This window comes from Hyperolius riggenbachi, chromosome 2 (assembly GCF_040937935.1).
Source record: "Hyperolius riggenbachi isolate aHypRig1 chromosome 2, aHypRig1.pri, whole genome shotgun sequence".
In the NCBI taxonomy this organism is placed as follows: Eukaryota; Metazoa; Chordata; class Amphibia; order Anura; family Hyperoliidae; genus Hyperolius; species Hyperolius riggenbachi.
In genome coordinates this window covers 557,105,000-557,120,691 of record NC_090647.1, presented here as the reverse complement: position 1 = coordinate 557,120,691, position 15,692 = coordinate 557,105,000, and the positions used below count along the sequence as shown (strand labels likewise).

General features: G+C 45.7%; 1 protein-coding gene across 10 annotated transcripts in view; it reads right to left on the bottom strand.

The window, feature by feature from the left end:
• Positions 1–15,692, bottom strand: part of ZBTB20 (zinc finger and BTB domain containing 20) — a 1,072,531-nt gene that overhangs the window by 44,143 nt on the left and 1,012,696 nt on the right. For all 10 annotated transcript variants that reach the window (XM_068270868.1, XM_068270867.1, XM_068270865.1 and 7 more), the window contains one exon: positions 3,836–3,937. The gene's annotated coding sequence lies outside the window, so the exon portion shown is untranslated. The remainder of the gene's footprint in view (positions 1–3,835; positions 3,938–15,692) is intronic.

Sequence of the window (15,692 nt, the reverse complement as noted above, 5' to 3'; positions counted from 1 at the left end):
GTCAGCTAGACGCTAATAATCCTGGCTTGTATGCAAATTACATGTAAACTATATGTAGCGCGACATTGGGTCAGTCAAAATCATCAGAAGGTGTATTTGATGGGTTGTATGGAAATGTTACATACAATTTGCAAGGCAAAAATATTAGCATCCCATTTACGCTCTATTCATCAGCACAACAGTTAAGTCGTTTTTTCCAAATGACCGGTCACTTGGACGTCAAATCGGGTGTGTGTACAAACAGTCGTTCAGCTGATAAGACTGGATTTGACCGATCTGCCAAATGAATCCGTCAAAACCAGCGTTATCAGCTGAACGAGCGTTTGTACACACGCCCGATTTGATGTCCAAACGACCGGTCGTTCAGACGTCCAAACGACTGGTCGTTTGGAAAAATCCAACGTGTGTACGCACCTTTACAGACAGCTTTCCCCTGTTTTTCCTGCCTATCCAATCTAAAAATCTAAAGCAATTGACTCATGCTGCAGGCTCACATTTTGGAGCACTGATGTAAGGGGTGTGAACATGCAAATAGACCAGGAGTGAAGCTTCACCCTATAAGCTAATATGTGTCATTGACTGGAAATGGGAACTTTTTGCTGTTGTCTTACATGTATACTTTATATACAAGAGTACTACCTGCTAAATGATTATAGTTTCTGCATGGAGTTCCCCCTAATTTGAAGCATGGTTACTGGTTTATCAATCTATGTGGCCATCAATTTCCTACAAACTTGCCTACTGCCTCACTGGAAATGAAGATGCCGGTCTCTGGCCCTTTCTGAACAATTCAGAAAGAAATCTGAGCTCCGCCCAGGAACCTCTACCCCACCACGCCCAATCCATCCTTCTCCGACAGATTGTCTGTCACAACTGAGGAAGAGGAGGAGACAAAGAAAAGCGGCACTTCCTCCGGGTAGCACTAGTTGAATTTATGCGTCGCTGGCGGAGGTGTATTGGGGTGATTTTCTGGTAATAGTGAGACAGCTTGGCACATATTTCATTTGTCATCTGGATAGCTGCAGAATAGGGACTGTCTTTGTATTTCTGCCTGGAGAACCACTTAATGCTTGTGAAGGGGGAGGAAAGCTGTGACCCAGGTAGAGGCTGAACAGCGGAGTCGTCTCAGGCGTAGCGCGTCTATTCAGGACACAGATAAAAGACTGAGCGCTGTGGAACTAATTTAGATATAGTCCTGAGAGCAGACTGAGCGGAGATAAGGCTATACTAGGAAGAAACTAATTAGCCCATACATTAATGATTGTTCTGAATGTAAGTGATGTTTATCGCATACGGCGGCGGGGGGAGGGGTGTCCTTATTTTTCAAGGACTTGACATTTTTGTGTATGAACAATGCGAGGAGAGTGAGGGAGATTGTTCCATGTAATATCTCCCTCTGCCGTACTTCTGTATGGAGACAAACATACCCGCTTTCCTACGACTCTCCTAATAGCCTGGCCAGTGGCATAACTACAATTCATAGGGCCCCCCAATGCTTACACCCCTTGCCTGCCCTTTGGTGCCCATCACAGCCTGGGGGCTGTGGGGTGGGCGGGTGGTGGGGGGTGTAGACTGCTAATGATTAATATAATTGGAAGAGAACATAGGTGATAATTATTACTGAACTTATCCAGTGGATAGTGGTGGGCCCTCAGTGGGCCCTCGGGTCCAGCTGCAGTCAAACCCTCTGCATCCCTTATTGCTATGCCATCTTATCAATGCTTGAATGTCAATTTAAAGAGGCCCTGCAGTGGCGTATGAGAGGTATCGGCGCTGGAGACTTGGGCGCAGGACACAGCCGGTATATGGCTGATCCTGCTTCTGCACAAGTCCCGGCCGTGTTAATTACTATTCCGCCTCCAGGCCGCCATGGATAGTGGGGGAATGAAATAATTCGGCTTCCAGGAATTGCTGGAGGCCGAATTATTGTGTTTTTTATGTAACTTCAGCTCCGTCTTCTGACAGCACCGAAGTTACTCACTGTGTGCTGCTATAGCTGTAATACCTATTACAGCCTATGGTGGCGCCGGCTGCACCCAAATCTCCAGCACTGGAATTGCTGTGTTCACTGCAGTGACATATAGTAGAATACAGCAAACTATTTGGAATATCCCCTTTTACATTATTTATCCTGGTTTCAGCACTGGAAACACTTCCTATATATTGCTGTATATTGGTATGTAACCCCGCCTTCCCAGCGATGCTTAGCCTAGGCTGTTTAGCTTTGTGGAATTCTCCTCCCAGAGCATTCTGGGAAACCAGGCATTATTTGTACTGGCTTTGGAATGCTCAGTAACCAAACATTCTGAAGTGCTGCACCTAACAGGACTAAAGATGTCGCCGGATTTGATACATTTCAGAATGTAAATCAGGGAGAGGAAAGATTTTACAATAATCAAACACTGACTAAATAATGAAAAAATGGATATTGTAAAAAAAAAAAAAAGTAAGCAATTTTATGAATTACTATACGTTATTTGTTACTAAAGTTCCTCTTTAAATAAGTACAAGTATCTAAAAAGCCTCCTCAGTCTTTGGCTTGTGACACTCAGACCGAAAACCCCCCAAACATATAGGACATGGCAAAAAATAAAATCCTATGGAATAAAAACAAAAACAATCTTACCCGGTTCTAAATTATTTATCTGCCTCGCGCCTCATGTACGGTGGCCTGGATGAAACAAAATATTCTTCCTTGGCAACAATTACAGTAGCAAGACCCTCCCAGCCCAGAATATGCCCTGTGGAAGCCCCTGATCAGACACCTAGCATTGTGATTGGTTGTGGGGGAGGGGGAGGAGAGGGAAGGAGGGTCGCAGACTTACAGTAGCAAGACCTCCTAGTCCAGAATATGCTCTGTGGAAGCCCCTGATCAGACATCTAGCATTGTGAGTGGTTGTGGGGGAGGGGGAGGAGAGGGAAGGAGGGGCGCAGACTTACAGTAGCAAGACCTCCCAGCCCAGAATATGCTCTGTGGAAGCTCCTGATCAGACATCTAGCATTGTGAGTGGTTGTGGGGAGGAGAGGGAAGGAGGGGTGCGGACTTACAGTAGCAAGACCTCCCAGCCCAGAATATGCTCTGTGGAAGCCCCTGATCAGACACCTAGCATTGTGATTGGTTGTGGGGGAGGGGGAGGAGAGAAAAAGGAGGGGCACAGACTTACAGTAGCAAGACCTCCCAGCCCAGAATATGCTCTGTGGAAGCCCCTGATCAGACATCTAGCATTGTGAGTGGTTGTGGGGAAGAGAGGGAAGGAGGGGTGCGGAGTTACAGTAGCAAGACCTCCCAGCCCAGAATATGCTCTGTGGAAGCCCCTGATCAGACATCTAGCATTGTGATTGGTTGTGGGGGAGGGGGAGGAGAGGGAAGGAGGGGCGCAGACTTACAGTAGCAAGACCCTCCCAGCCCAGAATATGCCCTGTGGAAGCCCCTGATCAGACACCTACCATTGTGGGTGGTTGTGGGGGAGGAGAGGGAAGGAGGGGTGCGGACTTACAGTAGCAAGACCTCCCAGCCCAGAATATGCTCTGTGGAAGCCCCTGGATCAGACACCTAGCATTGTGATTGGTTGTGGGGGAGGGGGAGGAGAGAAAAAGGAGGGGCACAGACTTACAGTAGCAAGACCCTCCCAGTCCAGAATATGCCCTGTGGAAGCCCCTGATCAGACACCTACCATTGTGAGTGGTTGTGGGGAGGAGAGGGAAGGAGGGGTGCAGACTTACAGTACCAAGACCCTCCCAGCCCAGAATATGCTCTGTGGAAGCCCCTGATCAGAAATCTACCATTGTGGGTGGGTGTGGGGGAGGGTAAGGAGAGGGAAGGAGGCGGACTTACAGTAGTAACGAAACGGCGTCACTCTTCTGGAATCTCACTCCAAGTCGCCAGCTTAGTGCAGATGATCATTTGGGAATGGGAGGAAGAGAGGCAGCATCCGGGCTGGAAGAGAAGGAAGAGAAGGCGAGTTACATCCATGATCTGACAGCTCCCACTTCAGCTGATCACAATCATACATTTATCCCTTAAAGTGACCCAGAGACGAAGCACCCTCATATATTTACCATATATATCAGTGGGAACATTGGAGAATACACCTTCCCTGCTCTCTGTTTCATCCTTCACTGCTCAGCCTGCTTGTTATCACTCAGCCCTGATAAAATCCCCGACTGAGCATTCATTCTGGCTTTGCTCAGGAATCATTATAGTTGAGTCTGTCTTCTCTGATGTCTTTTCAAGCCAAAGCCTGCCCCCTTCTGGCTCTGATTTCCTGTTCTGCATACTTGCAGCATCACAGAGAGCTATTATGAAATGGTAGGAGCTGCTGATGCCTAGGAAATGTTTTTTGTTTATCTATATTTGTTAGTCATAAGAGGTTTTTTAGAAATGGTGATTTCATTTTGCACACAGCCCACAAAATAATATGCTTTTCTGATAAACTATGTTTTGCATGGAGATTTAGCAAATAAATAAATAAATACAAAAAAAGGGCACACCAGAGCGGTGAAAATATCAGGTATAGTATTTATTTTTTAAAATCTATCAGGGGATATGTTTATTTTGTGCCAAAGCGTTCATCTCTGGTTTTCTTTAAAATCTAGGTTGCCTAGTGTCAAAATAATTACCAAACATGGGCCATACATGTAATTTGGATAGGCAGTTGAGGTAGGCCCTTATACCAGTGGCGTAGCTAAGGAGCTATGGGTACCAGTGCACATTATACATTTGGGCCCCCCAAGCTCTCTATCCATAACAATTGATATGGCACACCAAAACCTGCCAATAGAGATGCTCAAAACCGAATTCGTGGTGAAGCCTGGATAGTAGCTATCCGGATTTCACCATGCTAATTACAATCAACTGAGCGGGCTGGGCGGGGGGGGACAATCTTACCTCTCTGATGTCTTTTTTGGTTCGTCCCTCGACGCCTCCCACAGTGCGGTCCAATCCGGCGCGCCATAGGGTTAGAATAGCACTAGCCTTCGGCAATTAGCGGCAATCACCCGCTAATTGCCGTAGTGAGAATGGGCCCCGATACATAGAGATATGGAAGATGATTGCACAGGGTATGGCCAGCATTATATGGGTATGTATATAATGAACAGAGGCGCTAAAAGTATAAAATTAGATTAAATGAGCTTAAAAACCAACTTAATTGGCAAAAATGAAGGATGAAGTGGTGGTCTTACCTCCCTCAAGCAGACACGACAACGACTGCAATTCAGACAGTCAAACACATTTATTAGAAACTCCTAAAAAAATTGCAACGCATTTCGCAGGCTCAATCCCGCTTCATCAGGCAATACAGGGAGGAGTATCAAGCGATCTGCACAAGGATTCAAGTTAAGCGCCTCAGAGGTGCTTAACTTGAATCCTTGTGCAGATCGCTTGATACTAAAAATTGATTCATGTTTGTGGCAGTAATATGACAAAAGGCTTGATTCACAAAGCAGTGCTAACAGTTAGCACCCTTGTGAAAAGCCCCTTATCACGCCTAAACTCAGTTTAGGCGTGATAAGTTTAGGCGTGATAAGTTTAGGCGTGATAAATATAGCACCAACTGGGTTAGCACCACAGTGCACAGCTGATCAAAAGTTGTGCGCTAGCAAAGTCTGGTGCACTTTGCATAGAGTTTAATGGCGCTGCTTTGCGTGCGGAACTTTGCGCGCGATCTAAACTTATCACGCCTAAACTTATCACGCCTAAACTGGCTTTTCACCAGCGTGGTGCAATGGTTATCACGCCTAAAGTCTCTAACTGGGTTAGCACCGCTTTGTGAATCGAGCCCAAAATGTGGAAAACTTCAAGGGGGCCGAATACTTTTGCAAACCACTGTATGTTGACCCTTATTCAATTTACTATTTCTCTTGTACTTTCTCCCTGGGAGATCATTTTTCATCTTCTGTTATAAAATACCTTTGAAAGCTGTCTGCAATTAAAAAAGTACCAAAAAGTAAGTGAGAAAGTGCTGCCAAAATTACTTGGGAGTATTTTCTTGCTTGCTGGTGGCTGAAAAGACATTTTATTCATGAAGCGTAAAAACATCTGCTAGGAGAAAACTTGAGGCCGGCTTCACACTGCAGATTGGCGGTGCGGTTTGGTAACCGCACCACCAAAAAGAGGCCTTCGGGGATTACTGCATTAGCACGCGGTAATCCCCGTCTGGCAGGAAATGACACTCACTTCCTGTTCGGCAATCAATGATGTGTGGGGAAGCGTGTTTCTGAAATATGCATGCACAACACTGATAACTGCAGGTTTTTTTTTTTAAATGCATGTGTGTTAGAGGTCAGAGGAGAATGGGCCGACTGATTCAAGCTGATAGAAGAGCAATGTTGACTGAAATAACCACTCGTTACAACCGAGGTATGCAGCAAAGCATTGGTGAAGCCACAACACGCACAACCTTGAGGCGGATGGGCTACAACAGCAGAAGACCCCACCGGGTACCACTCATCTCCACTACAAATAGGAAAAAGAGGCTACAATTTGCACACGCTCACCAAAATTGGACAGTTGAAGACTGGAAAAATGTTGCCTGGTCTGACGAGTCTCAATAGAGTCAGAATTTGGCGTAAACAGAATGAGAACATGGATCCATCATGCCTTGTTACCACTATGCAGGCTGGTGTTGGTGGTGTAATGGTGTGGGGGATGCTTTCTTAGCACACTTTAGGCCCCTTAGTGCCAATTCGGCATCATTTAAATGCCACGGGCTACCTGAGCATTGTTTCTGACCGTGTCCATCCCTTCATGACCACCATGGACCCATCCTCTGATGGCTACTTTCAGCAGGATAATGCACCATGTCACAAAGCTCGAATCATTTCAAATTCGTTTCTTGAACAGTCACCAGATCTCAACCCAATAGAGCATCTTTAGGATGTGATGGAACGGGAGCTTCTTGCCCTGCATGTGCATCCCACAAATCTCCATCAACTGCAAGATGCTATCTTATCAATATGGGCTAACATTTCTAAAGAATGCTTTCAGCACCTTGTTGAATCAATGCCACGTAGAATTAAGGCAGTGCTGAGGGCGAAAGGGGGTCAAACACCGTATTAGTATGGTGTTCCTAATAATCCTTTAGGTGAGTGTACATGACTTCTGGGCCGACGCAGATCGTTGCAGGAGCTGCGTGGTAACGCAGGTATGGCTGCGCGTTAGATAAGGCACTTCCGGCGCAGTGTACCGCAACGCAGGCAGTGTGAACTCCCCCATAGACCATCATTAGGCTGCAACGGGGTGCGATAAATTTACCCCACCCCACCGCCTCAGTGTAAAAGGTCCCTAAAGGACAACTGAAGTGACAGATATGTGGAGTCTGGCCCTTAATTCTGCTAGTTTCTATCTAGGAATCGTGGGGGGGGGGGGGGGGGGGGCTCATCCTCACAAGTTTGCTTCAGGCAGCAAAAAGCCTAGAACCAGCCCTGCAGAGAATCATATACAGACGGATCCATCTGAAAATGGCGCCTGTGAATTATGGCGCACGGTGTTGCCGCTAATCCGTTTGCCGCTTATCGCTATTTAACGTTAAAGCCTTATTGTTATTTAACGTTAAAGTCTTATTGTTATTTAGCGTTAAAGCTTTATTGTTATTTAACGTTAAAGCTTTATTGTTATTTAGCGTTAACACACAGAACCCTCTCTGTACCTATCCCTAACCCCTAAACCCCCCTTGTGGTGCCTAACCCTAATCACCCCCCTGGTGGTGCCTAACCCTAAGACCCCCCTGGTGGTGCCTAACCCTAAGACCCCCCTGGTGGTGCCTAACCCTAAGACCCCCCTGGTGGTGCCTAACCCTAAGACCCCCCTGGTGGTGCCTAATCCTAACCACCCCCCTGGTGGTGCCTAACCCTAAGACCCCCCTGTTGGTGCCTAACCCTAAGACCCCCCCTGGTGGTGCCTAACCCTAAGACCCCCCTGTTGGTGCCTAACCCTAAGACCCCCCCGTTGGTGCCTAACCCTAAGACCCCCCCTGGTGGTGCCTAACCCTAAGACCCCCCCTGGTGGTGCCTAACCCTAAGACCCCCCCTGGTGGTGCCTAACCCTAAGACCCCCCTGTTGGTGCCTAACCCTAAGACCCCCCCTGGTGGTGCCTAACCCTAAGACCCCCCTGGTGGTGCCTAACCCTAAGACCCCCCTGGTGGTGCCTAACCCTAAGACCCCCCTGGTGGTGCCTAATCCTAACCACCCCCCTGGTGGTGCCTAACCCTAAGACCCCCCTGTTGGTGCCTAACCCTAAGACCCCCCCTGGTGGTGCCTAACCCTAAGACCCCCCTGGTGGTGCCTAACCCTAAGACCCCCCCTGGTGGTGCCTAACCCTAAGACCCCCCCTGATGGTGCCTAACTCTAAGACCCCCCCAGTAGTGCCTAACCCTAACCTTGAAGAGAAAGAAAAGAGGGGCGCTCTAAGCCTTCGAGTAACAACAGTTAAGCACACTTCTAGGACAGGTCTCACCTAATTCCAGTTTGGCCAGCACAGCGTACTAGGCCACGGTCAGCGTTTGTCCCTCTCTGCCGAGCCGGGGACCAAGCTCTCCTAGTCGGATGGGGCGGATATGAATTAGGTGAGACCTGTCCTAGAAGTGTGCTTAACTGTTGTTACTCGAAGGCTTAGAGCGCCCCTCTTTTCTTTCTCTTCATTGTTTTAGTGGCAATCGGGAGCAGCCCAAGCCGAGAGTGGGTGGCCTGATCGCACCCGAGGCTATCCACTGCCTCAATTTCTTCCCTAACCATAACCTTGACAGTGTTACATTAAATCCATTCACCGTTTTGCAGTTATAAATAACGTCTGCAGTTTGGCTTATGTAGGGCGCTATTGATAAATAATGTTACTGTGCACAATAACGTCTGCTGTTTGGCATATGAATGGCACTATTGATAACAAACGTTACTGTGTGCCACTATTGATAAATAACGTTAGTGTGTGCCACTATTGATAAATAACGTTAGTGTGTGCCACTATTGATAAATAACGTTAGTGTGTGCCACTATTGATAAATAACGTTAGTGTGTGCCACTATTGATAAATAACGTTAGTGTGTGCCACTATTGATAAATAACGTTAGTGTGTGCCACTATTGATAAATAACGTTAGTGTGTGCCACTATTGATAAATAACGTTAGTGTGTGCCACTATTGATAAATAACGTTAGTGTGTGCCACTATTGATAAATAACGTTAGTGTGTGCCACTTTTCTTCTTTTTTCCCTGTGCGCCATTATTATGCAGTACTAACGATAAATAGCGATAAGCGGATCTTTTTAATGCGGCGCCATTTGTATGCATAGGCGCTGTGCGCTATTATTCACTGATCCGTATACAGACAGTCCCCTACTTACAAACAACTTGAGTTACAGCGTTTCAGAGAAACAAACAGTTGTTTTCATGTACAAACTAATTCTTATTTCTGTTGTTAATGTCACAGCATGGTATAAACTTTTATAAGTAGTTTAAAACACTTTTAGGACAACCAAAAAACAGTTTATACCATCTCTATGTCCAAATCCAGAGTTGTCGGAAAGTAAATCATTTATTCACGTTTCACTGATTTCTCTTTTTTTACTGTAGGAAAATCACTAAAATTAAAACGTGGACAGTGCAATACATCTGTTATGTAAGTAGAGCAAGTATTTATCTACTTATATATGTGTTGTTTTTTTCTGAGATAGAATGGCTGACAGCTCCTCTTTAAAGAGAATCTGTATTGTTAAAATCGCACAAAAGTAAACATACCAGTGCGTTAGGGGACATCTCCTATTACCCTCTGTCACAATTTCGCCGCTCCTCGCCACATTAAAAGTGGTTAAAAACAGTTTTAAAAAGTTTGTGTATAAACAAACAAAATGGCCACCAAAACAGGAAGTAGGTTGATGTACAGTATGTCCACACATAGAAAATACATCCATACACAAGCAGGCTGTATACACCCTTCCTTTTGAATCTCAAGAGATCATTTGTGTGTTTCTTTCCCCCTGCAGCTATCTTCCACTGAAGTGTCAGGCTGTTTCTTCCTGCAGAGTGCAGACAGCTCTGCCTGTATGTAATTCCTCAGTATGTGAAAGCTCAGCCAGCTCAGAGGAGGATTTATCCAGCTTGTAAAAGATAAGAGAGAAGCTGTCCTAATCTAAATACTACACAGGCAGTGTGCAGAGAGGGGCCTGGAGGGGGGAGATGCATCACAGAACCACAACACTGAAGAACTTGGCAGCCTTCCAGACACAGGCTGACAAGTCTGACAAGAGAGAGATAAGTTGATTTATTACAGAGATGGTGATAGTAGAACGTGCTGCAGTAAGCCAGAACACATTAGAATAGCTTTTGGAACTTGTAGTATGATAAAAAACAGGATGCAATTTTTGTTACGGAGTCTCTTTAAAGTAAAGTAAAAAATAAAAAATGCCCATTTACTTACCTGGGGCTTCTTCTAGCCCCCGGAGGTCTTCCTGGTCCCTCACCATCATAATGGGCCATAAGCCATTCCTCCGCAGTCCAGCTAACTGATAAGTCAGCCACTCACTGTGCCGCTGCCACTGGTGGTGCATATCCTCTGTTGCACTCCAGCAGCAGGGAGCGTTCTGAGCAATTTTTGCTAACTGTGCAATCGGATAGAGGACACGTGTGGCACAGGGTCACGCATCCAGCATTGGAGGGAGACGCCAGAGAAATGCCACGTGTGGGATGAAGGAGAGGGACCAGGGGGAGACTCCAGGGGGCTGGAAGAACCCCCAGGTTAGTAAATGGGCATTTTTTTTTTGTTGATTAGGTTTTCTTTAAAGTCAGGAAGGGGTTACATGGGACAGGAAATGGTTACACAGGACAGGATGTGGTTACTCAGGACAGGAAGTGGTTACACAGGACAGGAATGGATTACCCAGGACAGGAAGTGGTTACACAGGGCAGAAAGTGGTTACACAGGACAGGAAGTGGTTACACAGGACAGGAAATGGTTACACAGGACAGGAAATGGTTACACAGGACAGGAAATGGTTACACAGGGCAGAAAGGGATTACACACGACAGGAAATGGTTACGCATGACAGGAAGTGGTTGCACAGGACAGGAAGTGGTTACACAGGGCAGAAAGGTATTACACGGGGCAGGAAGTGGTTACGCAGGACAGGAAATGGTTACACAGGAAGTGATTACACAGGACAGGAAATGGTTACACAGGAAGTGATTACACAGGACAGGAAGTGGTTACACAGGACGAGAAGTAGTTACATGGCATAGGAAGGGGTTACACAGAACCAGCCTCAAATAGGCATTTGGAGCCATCTGAATCTTCACTGTGATCTAACATGGAAGTGCTGCCAGCCTGGAACTGCTTACTGGCCCTATTATTTCTGTATAACTACTCTTATTGATTTTCCCACCAAAGATAGAAAGTCACAAGTCATGTGTTAACATGGGAATCCTTCGTTCCCACGTATTTCATTACAAGAAAGAATAATTCCTGTTCTCATGACCAGCAAAAAAGATAAAAGAAAATCTTTATTCTGTTGTCCTACATTTATTCGAGTGCAGAACGAAATGCATAACAAGCCAATTTCACTAAACAATGTTTAACGCTCTTACTGAGAAGATAGCTCTTTCTAAGAACTCCTTCCCATTAGGCACATTTTCTGCGCTTTTGGAAACGCTTGGTCATTGTGGCTGTTGATTGTCTGCACACCCTCATAACATTCCCACCGAGTCGTTGCTATGCGTTGCATTTACTACAGTACCGGTGCACAGATATGTGTGCACTCAGGGCAGTTTCTAGACTAAATTGCACCCAGGGCGAGGGTGTAAAAATTGCGCCCCTTCCCCCCCACCCACGTGGACTAGTGAACCCTTACTCTTTAGGGACAGTCACACAGCCACAGGTCACAAGTAGATCTGCCTGTTTACTAGTGACCAGCCGCTCATCCAGGAAAAAGCAGGGACCAGGAAAACTCACAGGCGAAGAGAGGCGTACGTTAAAAAGGGGCGCTGGGAAAAAAGGGCGCCGGGTTTTTAACGATAAGCATGGATAACGTTTAAAAATGTATTGTACTGTATTTCGTTTAAAATTAATGTTTTTTAAAGTTATAAATCATTAAATAATGTGCATTAAATCGGCAATTGTAAAAACGTTAATCTTTCGTTTAAATACTGAACCGTATAATAACGTTAAAAAAAAAAAAATTACTAAGTAACCCTCCCTGTACCTACCCCTAACCCCTAGACCCCCCTGTTGATGCCTAAACCTAAGACCCCCCCTGTTGGTGCCTAAGTAACCCTCCCTGTACCTACCCCTAACCCCTAGACCCCTAAAAAATATTGTACTGTTTTTCGTTTAAAAATAATATTTAAAAATGTATAAATCATTAAATAATGTGTAATCATGAGAAGCAGTAATAAAACATTAAGTCTCCGGGCGCCGCTTTTAAAACGTTATTTTTCACCGGCGCCCTTTTTTCCTATCGGGCGCCCATTAAACGATATTTATTATAGGAGTGAATAGCGGCGCCCCATTTGTCCACTAGCCTCAGGCGCCCGAATTTACTGTTTCACGAAGAGAGCCCGGAATGCCGACTCCTCCATGGGCGCCGCGCACTGACAGCCTGCAGTACCGCTACAGGACAGCAGGTGTCATCACGCGGGGGTAACGTGATGATGACTTGACGTCTGACGCAGGCAGCCCAGGAGGAGTCAAGGAAGGTGATTGCGCTGGTAATCTTCTTTCTTCTTCTATTTGGCTGCACCGCGCGTCACCAGCTCCCTAGCGGTTATGTCCTTCTGCCTGCGCCCCCCTTTGTCTACTTGCCAGTCTGCGCCCAGGGCGGTCCCCCTGCCCGCACTGCCCAAAAAACGGCCCGGTGTGCATTTTAATGTGTGCGTTTTATAGTATCAAGGAAAAATGTATGGGTATGTTAAAATGCAAGGATAAAAAAATAATCCCCAGCGCTCTCTATGGCACTCCAGGACTTCTCAAAAAAGTTGGGGTATGGTGCTGATAGCTAGAGCAATTGGACGACCACGTGGAGACAGCATTAGATTGTAAGCTCTCAAGGGCAGGGCTCTCTCACCCTTTTGTGTCTTGGAGTTTGTTATTCATTTCATAGCTTGCACTCTGTTATACTTTTTTTTTCATCATGTAACATTTGTCATTGTGATCAGCAGTTCTGTATTTTGTACCAGTGTCCATATTTGATGTATATCATTATCTGTATCATTATTTACCCCATGTAAGTTTTTCTGACTTTGCACAGTGCCACGGACATACCTCCCAACTTTTTGAGGTGAGAAAGAGGGGCACTTAGGCCACACCCCTGTCACACCCCTGATCCTGGCCACGTCACACCCCTAGTCACGCATACCATTAAGATTTCATAAGTAAAATATGTTGTTTTATAATTCAAACCACACTGGTCCTTTCTATCCTGGATTATTTTTCTTCATATTAACATTTTAAAATGAGTAATATATCAATATAAAGGATGAGAATAAAGTTTAGAGTCAATCAAGCTAATTTTTAGTAGAGAAATATATATATTTACAAAGAAAGAGGGACAAAGTCCTGAAAGAGGGACAAATGAGGAGGAAAGAGGGACAGGGTTCCAAAAGAGAGACAGTTTGGAGCTATGGCCACGGATTATGTTGGCACTGTTTAAATCAATAATGATATTAATAATGGCTTCTGGACCTGCAACTCCTCTGCTTGCCACAATGGAGAGCGGTCAGCCTCGGAGGCTGTGTCTGCACACACAGCACCCGTCTGGCAGGCCTTTGTCTAGGCTGGGCCCCTGTCTCACTCTCCGAGGTGCCCGCTGTTACTACAAGTGCCATGAATCACTTCTCTGTTAGGAAACAGATCTTCAATTGTGTTACATAAGCCAGAGGGAAGCTAATAACAGCTGGTGAGATCCAGGTAGGGGGCGTCTCCTTTCCAGACGGGTGCCACCCCTTTACACTATGTGATGACACAGGAGCTCACACTGAGCCTGGCACAGGAAGCACCCCGCCCACCGCTGCCAATAGCCGCCCAGATCTCTAGTCTGCAGACCTGGGCATTCTCCCAAACACCATAGTAACAGGTTACAGGAAATGATGCACTGAAGCACCATACAGATCTAAATACAACATCAGCATTAGTGATCTGCATGCCCAGATGCGAGGCTTCATCTGCTGCAGAAAGCACGTGAGCTGAAGCAGCCCAGCTGAACGAGTTCACAGCAGGACAGTGGCTGAGTCCAGCATCATCGCACTGCGCAGACGTCAACAGAGAGCGATACAGACCCAGCTGTCTCAGAAGAGTGCAGCCTGAGTCAGGCTCGTCAGGCAATCAACAACAGTGTGGTCAATGGAAAGTCGATCGAATAGCGGCCCACACGCTGCAAACCGGATCCTGGCGATTCTCCTACACCAATCGATCTGAATGATGTTGTGCCAAAAATCGATTCTGTGTTGATGGAAATGATGTGAACAGTAGCCAACTCCAGTACGATCAACTCATATATTTTCCATCATCCCCGATCGAGTAAATCGGTCAATTTGATCAGATATCGGACAATTTGTATCGAATGAGCAGGATGGAACATAATCGATTCACCCCGATCTGATAAAATGATGAAATCCAATAGTCGATTGTACAGAAAAATCTAGTAATATAAGGGCCTCTCAAAGTCAAAGTCAGGGATTGTCCGCAATAAAATCAAATTCCATTTATCCACTGCGCTGTGCTTATTATGTAGTCTACATCCTGATCCTGCATTCCAATATAATCATAAATGTGTCTGCTGTAATAAATATTATCTCAGTCAGCCTGGCTATATTTGGTACATTTATGACAAGAAGGAAGCTTGTCATCTCTCCTCCCACATTCCTGCTCCTCACTGATTGGCTGAGGGCAGTTCAGTGTGGCAGGAGGCGGAGAATGGAAATACAGCTCACACCCTCTGCAGAAGCTGCTGAAATACAATCCATGCTGTGCTAACGTGTTTACAAAGCAAGCTAGATATGACAGTGCAGTTTCTAGGAGAAAAAAAAAGAGTAAGGGAGGAAATGACATCAGGATTGGCTTCAGTCAGAGGCATAAAGGATGGGAAATGTCTGGAACAGTTCTCATTTTATTTACTATATAGAATTCACTGAAATCAAAATGTGGACAGTACAATATATATGTTATGTAAGTAGAACATTTTTCTACTTATACATGTGTTTTTTTCTTCCTGGGATAGTATAAACATCCCTGCTGCTTTAAGAGCTCTTTCCCACTGCATGCGATGTGCTGCGCAAATTTGCTTGCAAATTTGTAAAATGCAGCAACACTGGTCGGTTATATTAATCACAGAAGGAGTATGTTTACAGCAGACCGCTGCAATTGCTATCCAATTTTGCTCAATCGCCAACTACGGTTCTGCTGCATTTTGTGAGCATTTGCACTTGCACTATGCATAAAACCTGCATAGGAAATGGTGGCGCTATGCGATTTCGATGTCAGTTGTTTCAAACAGCTTCTTTCTGCCAAAACCCACACATTATATTGTCTCTGGAGTAATGGCTGCAGTCCCTAAACTGTATATCAAGTGTTTGCATACATTTGCGAGCATTTGGGTCCCCCTCCACTCTTATTACCAGCACTGCTATGTCTGTCAGCAGTGGAAGAGGATAAAGCTTTCCCCTCACAAAGCACTGTGCCCACTACTGGGGGGCAACAAACCTCTATAAA